The sequence below is a fragment of the Rhinopithecus bieti genome, unplaced genomic scaffold (genome assembly GCF_001698545.2).
Source record: "Rhinopithecus bieti isolate Rb0 unplaced genomic scaffold, ASM169854v2 scaffold_6904, whole genome shotgun sequence".
NCBI lineage: Eukaryota > Metazoa > Chordata > Mammalia > Primates > Cercopithecidae > Rhinopithecus > Rhinopithecus bieti.
In genome coordinates this window covers 975,559-983,917 of record NW_016805192.1, presented here as the reverse complement: position 1 = coordinate 983,917, position 8,359 = coordinate 975,559, and positions in this window count along the sequence as shown.

Here is an 8,359-nt window from a genome sequence, read left to right as displayed (position 1 = left end):
AACTAAGCTTGAAGAGGGCAAACAGTGAATCGTGATGTATGATGCACAAGGAAAATCTTCCCTGGAGAGACGTAGGTTTTAGTGTTATAAAATGCTTCTGGGTATTTTCAGGTTGGAAATTTGCATAGGGTATGACAAACAATTACATTTCTTTCATTGTGCTAGGCAGGGTATATAATATGTATATGTTTACTGTGTTTGATGAAAAATCTGACTGATGCGTATTGAAAGGAGTTTAAAGTACCTTAAATGATTTTTAAGAGATTGAGTGTATTTTAAAACATATCTCAGTCTTAATCTTAAACATGTAAAAATTTAATGTACAAAAAATAATTTATCAGCTGACCTACAGAAAATGAAATGTATCAGACTACTAAAGGTTGTTTATTTATTTATTTTTGAGACAGAGTCTCACTCTGTCGCCCAGGCTAGAGTGCAGTGGTGTGATCTTGGCTCACTGCAGCCTCCGCCTCCTGGGTTCAAGCAATTCTCCTGCCTCAGCCTCCCATGTAGCTGGAACTGCAAGCCCATGCCACCACGCCTGGCCAATTTTTTTGTATTTTTAGTAGAGACGGGGGTTTCACCATATTGGTCAGGCTGGTCTCGAACTCCTGACCTCAAATGATCTACCCACCTCAGCCTCCCAAAGTGCTGAGATTACAGGCATGAGCCACCACGCCCAGCCTAGAGGTGTCAATTTATCAAGTTCAAAAGTATGGGCTTCGTGTTAAAGGCACAGTCAGTAAAATCCACAATGTAGGAAATTCTAGAGGACAGATAGTGCTGTCTCTTCCACAGATTGTGAGGAAAGAAAAGGAGGAGGGAAGAGCATGTTACAAGCTTGAGATGTGTTAACCACATGAATTTTGTGAATCTTATTTGACTCTGATTTGGAGAAAACTGAGACATTACGGGAGATTTCACCAGTAACTGGATATTTAACATTAAGGAGTTACTGTTTTTTAGATTATAAAGTATTTCTGTGTATATTCTTAAAGACCTTACATTTTAGAAACACATACTGAAATATTTAGAGGTAATGATGTGATGTTGGGAATTGGCTTAAAAATAATTCATAGAGGTGGGAGATGGATGTTATAGATGAGGTGGGATTTGCCAGAAGTTGATAGTTGAAATGAGTTGATGGTTATGTGGGAGTTTAGTATCTTTTAGCTTGTATTTGTAAATTCTCATTTGAACAGGGTCTGAGATAAATAAAAGAGCATGAGGGAAGATGAGGATTACTTATATTGTTTATGATTAACATGGATTGCCAGGTTCTGTGTGACCTGGCCCTGCCTACCTGTATCCACTGTCAAGTTGAGTGCATTCTTCTTGTTCACTGTTGGAGCTCTGACCATGTAACCATTGTATACATGTCGTTTCTTCTTTGTGACACCCCGCAGTTCCACCTAGTATCTTCTGCTCCACATCCCCAACCACTATCAGTTTGTGCATCCAAGTCCTAATTTATGCTTTGGAGGTCTGTCTAAATGTTTATATCACAAGACTTTCTAGATCCCCCAGCCCAAATCTGATATAGTTTGGATCTCTCTCTTTTTTTTTTTGGAGACGGAGTCTTACCCTGTCGCCCGGGCTGGAGTGCAGTGGCTGATTCTCAGCTCACTGCAAGCTCCACCTCCCAGGTTTACGCCATTCTCCTGCCTCAGCCTCCGGAGTAGCTGGGACTACAGGCGCCCGCCACCTCGCCCGGCTAGTTTTTTGTATTTTTTAGTAGAGACGGGGTTTCACCGTGTTCGCCAGGATGGTCTCGATCTCCTGACCTCATGATCCACCCGTCTCGGGCTCCCAAAGTGCTGGGATTACAGGCTTGAGCCACCGCGCCCGGCCAGGATCTCTTATCTTATATTTTATATGATTATTAACATCTGTCTGCCCCATTAAATTGTGAACTTGAGCCACAGTTCTTGTTTTTGCATCTCTAATCTAGTCTAATTCTTGGTAACTAATGGTTGCTTAAATATTTGTTAAATGGAAGGAAGATGTGAGTTCATGGTGGGCCAAATGCTTGGCTGAAATAAACTCCCAAAAATACACAAATTTCATTTCTGTATTAGAGATAATCTGGTTGAAGCAGTAAGACAAAAGTGCTGTGTTCAATTTCAAAGGTATGTCAGGATGAATTGGAAGTTTAGATAGACTGGGGCTGGGTGTGGTGGCTCACACCTGTAATCCCAGCACTTTGGGAGGCTGAGGCAGGTGGATCACTTGAGGTTAGGAGTTCGAGACCAGCCCGGCCAATGTGGCAAAACCCCGTCTCTACTAAAAATACAAAAATTAGCCAGGCGTGGTGACAGGCACCTGTAATCCCAGCTATTCAGGAGGCTGAGGCAGGAGAATCACTTGAACCCGAAAGGCAGAGATTGCAGTGAGCCGAAATCGTGCCCCTGCACTCCAGCCCGAGCAACAGAGCGTGACTCCATCTCACAAAAAAGAAAAAAAAAGTATTGGCTCAGGTACATCTGTTCCACATTATTGCAGATATCCGTAGAAAGCTGACACAACCTAGGTCATGTGACAGATAAGAATGGGTTAGACGAAGTGTGTATCTGAGTTTTTTCCTGGGTTTTACTTTACAACTAAATTGTGGGATATTTAACTCTGGACAGTTCAGTTCTCTTCTTTTTTCCTCCTTGAGCCTTATTACCTCCATCCTTTTAAATTTGGGGGTAATGTCACTGATAATGCAATGTCTATTCTAATAGACTACATTGATTTTTCTGTTTAGAGTGGAACTTTTAGAAAAAGTTCAAAGCTCAAGAAACTCTCAGAATATGGCTTGTTGTTTCAGTTACCAAACTGAAAACACTTCTGTTTCCTGAATTTATCTCTGAGAGATTTTTCTTTAATCTTATTCTATTTTTCTTCCTTTTTTGTACCTTTTTGATATGGAATTTAAATCCATGGGGATAATAAATTGTGTCTTTTTTTGTTTTTTTTTTGAGACAGTCTTGCTCTGTACCCCAGGCTGGAGTGCAGTGGCGCGATCTCCACTCACTGCAACTTCTGCCTCCCGGGTTCAAGCGATTCTCCTGCCTCAGCCTCCTGAGTAGCTGGGTACCTGAGTAGCACACTACCAGGCCCGGCTAATTTTTATTTTTATTGTTTTTGTATTTTTAGTAGAGACGGGGTTTCACTATGTTGGTCAAGCTGGTCTAGAACTCCTTACTTCGTGATCTGCCCACCTCGGCCTCCCAAAGTGCTGGGATTACAGGCCTGAGCTACCATGCCCGGCTGACTAAATTGTTATTCTTACGTAATATACACATTTGAGGTTGCAGTTAGGATTACATCATTGTATGACTGTCACAACTTTGTGAAGCAGATATTGTTCTTATATCCAGAGATCAGTTTACATGTTTAGGATCATATAAAGTAAGTAAAAGTGAGAACTTGTCTTCTAATCTTTCCTCTGTTTGTTTCACACTGTTTTGAGCTAAGTAGTAAGTATTTGTGAGTGGTGTTCTGTTGTTTTTTCATGTGACTCAGCAATTTCAAGATTTCTCATTGCTGTCCCACAGTGACCCTAACTCTTACCCTGCAAACTGTTAATCTGGCGATTGTATGCTCTGGGATGATCTCAGTTTTATTTGAATCTTTTGGTTTTTAAAAGTTATCTAAATAACCTGGAGATTTCAGAACTTAGAGGTCTCAGGATTTCCTGCACACTTGGAAGTAGCACATAAATCCTTTGTCAATTTATCTACCAGTTTGAATGTAGCACTGTGTAGCCCGCTGTGAACCGGCATTTTACTTTAGTTGGCTAATAAAAAGGAAAGAATCCAGATGGGACTGAAATCAGAATCAAAGTTGAAGTTTCCACCATTCCGATTTTTCTGGCATATTTGCTGCCTTAATGAGATTTTAAAAAAATTTATGTTAATACATCAGGGAAAAGAAGCATAATCCACCAGCCCTGTTCTATTGGATTTACATACCAATTTCCCATCTTGAAATAGAATTAGGTGACTTAGTTAGACGCACTAGGCCTGGTAGTCAACATGTGGTGTTCCATGTGGTTCAGTGTCTAGATTTTGGTGTCACTTTTAGATAATAAGTACAAAAGAGTTGATCTGTTGATAATCCCTTTTAAACCCATTGATTATTAATAACTTTAAATAACTAAAAATAAAACAATTTTTAGCCAACATGTAAGTTAAACCCTGAATTTGTAAGGGGGGGAAAGAAGTACTTTTACTGTATGGTTTCAGTGTGTGTTTATAAAGGGCTTTTTTTTTTTTTGGTAGATGGAATCTTGCTCTGTTGCACAGGCTGGAGAGCAGTGGCTTGTGATCTGGACCCATGGCAGCCTCCACCTCCTGCGTTCAAGCAGTTCTCCTGCCTCAGCCTCCCATGTAGCTGGGATTACAGGCGTGCACCACCATGCCTGGCTAATTTTTGTATTTTTCGTAGAGATGGGGTTTCACCATAGATTTCACCAATGAGAAATCTTAAAATTGCTGAGTCTCACACACACAGGAACACTCACAAGTACTCACTACGTAGCTCAAAAGCAGTGTGAAACAAACACAGGAATGATCTATATTCTTTAGAGTCAACAGAGCATTTTAAATTCTCTGTGGTAATAGTGTAACTGTGTAAAAAGAACTATTAAAGTATAAGTTCATAGCTAATGAAATATTTGTATACAACATATATTTCTTATGTAAACCAATACTAGCACATAACTGGTTAACATTAAGATGTACTATTCATGTGGTGTCACAAAAGCAAATATTGATACTGCATTTAGGTAACCAAAAAGTAATTCATCGTGTAACATTTTAATGAATTTTTGTATAGCACATGCAGTCAAAGCCACTTTTACCAATAAAAAGTTTATAAAAGCAGGGAGCAAAATATGAGTTGAAAAGAATTCCCATGCAGGTGATAACTACAGTACATACAGTGCATATTTGTGTATGGACTGGGATAAAGCACACAGGAAAGTCAAACGTTCTAAGGCATTCTAGTGTCCTACTCAGACACATAGTTAAAACAGTTACTTCACTAATAGCACAGAAACAAGCAACAGGAATGAGTTGACTTATCAGTGTTAGAATCCACGTGATTTTCTTCATTATTGATAATGACTGTATTAGAAACCAAGTCCTCATTGTATTTAAAGTATCATTCTACAGCCTTAGTCCTGTGTTCTTTCCTGCAGTCTGTACGGTATAACATTAAACATGTCCCTAATACTCAATCAGTGTCCCTTGTTTTAAGCTGTAAATTGTCAGAGTGATAAATTTACACTTTGAATGTTGAGGAGGAAGTCTATCTTTACCTCTGATAAGCTGAGTTTGTATGGCTTGTTTTTGTTAGGAACACAAGATGTGAAGCTCTTATTCTTGTGTTACTGTTTTGTGGTGCTCTGCTCTGCCACTGGAGTATGATAACTAGCTTACTCCAGACCTGTTAACTGTCCACCTCTCACATTTAATAACAGCTTAGCTTTCTGCTCATATTGCCAGTATTTTGAACACAAGATACTTTTTGGACACTTGAGTTGAGGTTTTCCATTTTTCATTGGACATGATCAGAATTTGAGCAGCAGCATTATGGAAAAACAACATTGTAACAACTTTCTCCTGGAAATCACTTCCAGTTCTAAACCATCATATAACAGATACACTTATAAAATGAAACTTGTTCATAAATTGGAAATTGTTAGTATTCCTTAGTGCTGCCTTGCCTTTCTTTAATTAGTTTATTAACCATATTTTCCAAAACGTATTATCAGGAGGCTTACTTTGTATTGTTATTTAGGTAAATACCCGTGTAGGGGATGTAAGACTTTAATATCCAAGAAAAAGAGTATTTATCAAAGTTCTTGTGAACTAAAATGTTTTAAGTAATTTTCTTTTCCTTTTGTATTTTCAAACAAAGGAGCCGCGTGGTTCCTTAAACATTAGAATGCCAGGATGAAAAAGGTTTGAGGGGAGTTTATTGAGGAAAAGCAGTATGATTGACTGGTGTTGGGAAGAGCAGCTAAGGAGGCTGTCGTTGTTGCCCAGTGGTCATAGATGGGGACCTGGTGTGTTGGTAGCTTTAGGAATGAAAGGAATCTATAAAACCAACAGATTTTGCGGGATAGAAAGGTGGTAAGCCTTGAAGAGTAAGGAAAGCTGGGAATAAAATACGAGGGTTAACTAGTTTTGTCTCTTTGTGGGTAGGGGGCATTTTTCTTGTTCAAGAATGATCCCGTAGGTTCTTGTTGATCTCTTGAGATCATTTCCTGGATTTGGGGTAGAGCTAGACCTACAGCCAACATTGAAGCAGATAACTGTACTTTAAAAGTATCTTTTTATCTTGAAGTGATTCCATCAAAATTAGGAAACTATAAAATGTCTTCTTTCTAAAAGAAGAGAAATAATTGATAATACTTTATCACAGTGGTTGATTTGAATGGTTTGTTTGGTCCATACAAAAGTTAAAATACCATTGCTGTCCTTGGTCTTAATTATTATGGTATGATTATTAATTTATGTCTTACCCTATTGTGGTCAGATTTGATAATTATTGACATTTTGTATTTTGTACCTATGGGAGACTGTGTTCAAGTTCACCTATAATTGCAAGTTTTAGTAGTGAGTGTGTGTATCCTGATGGGAAGTGGGACTGAGGGCAGTGTGACTGCTTCTGCTTTTTGGGAAAATAGTTTTGTGGTAGATTATGAAGTATTAGAGAATATAGTAGACACCATGTAACCCATCTTAATATTTAAAGAATGTTAATGTCACATTTCTATCTTTCATTTTTACATGAGAAAAACATTACATTAAAGGTAGAGCTAAAATCCAATTTCTCCATCCCCTTTCCAGAGAAAATGAGCTTGATTGTAAATTTGTTGTATATCAGTTCTATGCATTTTAAAATATATTCATCACTTATCTGTATTGGTAATAATCCTTATTGTTTGTTTATTATTTTTGTTTTCGTTTTTTTTTTTTTTTTTTTTTTGGGAAACGGAGTCTTGCTCTGCCGCCCAGACTGGAGTGCAGTGGCCAGATCTCAGCTCACTGCAAGCTCCGCCTCCCGGGTTCACGCCATTCTCCTGCCTCAGCGTCCCGAGTAGCTGGGACTACAGGCGCCTGCCACCTCGCCCGGCTAGTTTTTTGTATTCTTTTAGTAGAGACGGGGTTTCACCGTGTTAGCCAGGATGGTCTCAATCTCCTGACCTCGTGATCAGCCCGTCTCGGCCTCCCAAAGTGCTGGGATTACAGGCTTGGGCCACCGCACCCGGCCTGTTATTTTTGTTTTCATACAGCTTTTGCATTTCCCATTGTTGAGATTAAGTCATGTTGATACATACAGTAAATAAATTGCTAGATAGTATTTCATCAAATTCCTTTACTACTTGTGTGTACTTAATCTCGTTTAGTTTTTTTTATAGTTGTTGCATTCAACATCATGTTCTGAGATTTAATCATGTTGACACATACAGGTGTAGTTAATTTTATTTTTATTACTATAGAACTATTAAATGAATAAATTATAGTTTATTTACCAATTTCAGCAGAATTGGAATATAATTAGTTTTTATCTATTACAGACTGCTCCAGCGAACCTGTTTCCTCATGCAGAGGAATGTGTAGTTTATGTTCTCAGAAACAGAGTTTCATGACTGGGCATAGTGGCTTGTGTCTGTGGGAGACCAAAGGTCAGGAGTTTGAGAACAACCTGGATACCATAGCAAGACCCCATCTCTACAACACTTTTTATTAGAAATTAGCCAGTGTGGTAGGCTCGGTGGCTCACATCTGTAATCCCAGCACTTTGGGAGGCTGAGGCGGGTGAATCACGAGTTTAGGAGATCGAGACTATCCTGGCTAACACAGTGAAATCCTGTCTCTACTAAAAATACAAAAATTAGCCAGGCGTGCTGGTGGGCGCCTGTAGTCAGAGTTATTCGGGAGGCTGAGGCAGGAGAATGACGTAAACCTGGGAGGCAGAGTTTGCTGTGAGCTGAGATTGCGCCACTGCACTCCAGCCTGGATAACAGAGCCAGGCTCCATCTCAAAAAAAAAAAAAAAAAGTTAGGGCTGGGTGCCGGCATGAGCCTGTCTGTAGTCCCAGCACTTTGGTAGGTTGAGGTGGGTGGATCACCTGAGGTCAGGAGTTTGAGACCAGCCTGACCAACATGGAGAAACCCTGTCACTACTAAAAATACAAAATTAGCTGGGTGTGGTAGCGCATGCCTGTAATCCCAGCTACTCAGGAGGCTGAGGCAGGAGAATCGCTTGAATCCGAGAGGTGAAGGTTGTGGTGAGCCGAGATTGCGCCATTGCACTCCAGCCTGGACAAGAAGAGCAAAACTCGGTCAAAAAAAAAAAAA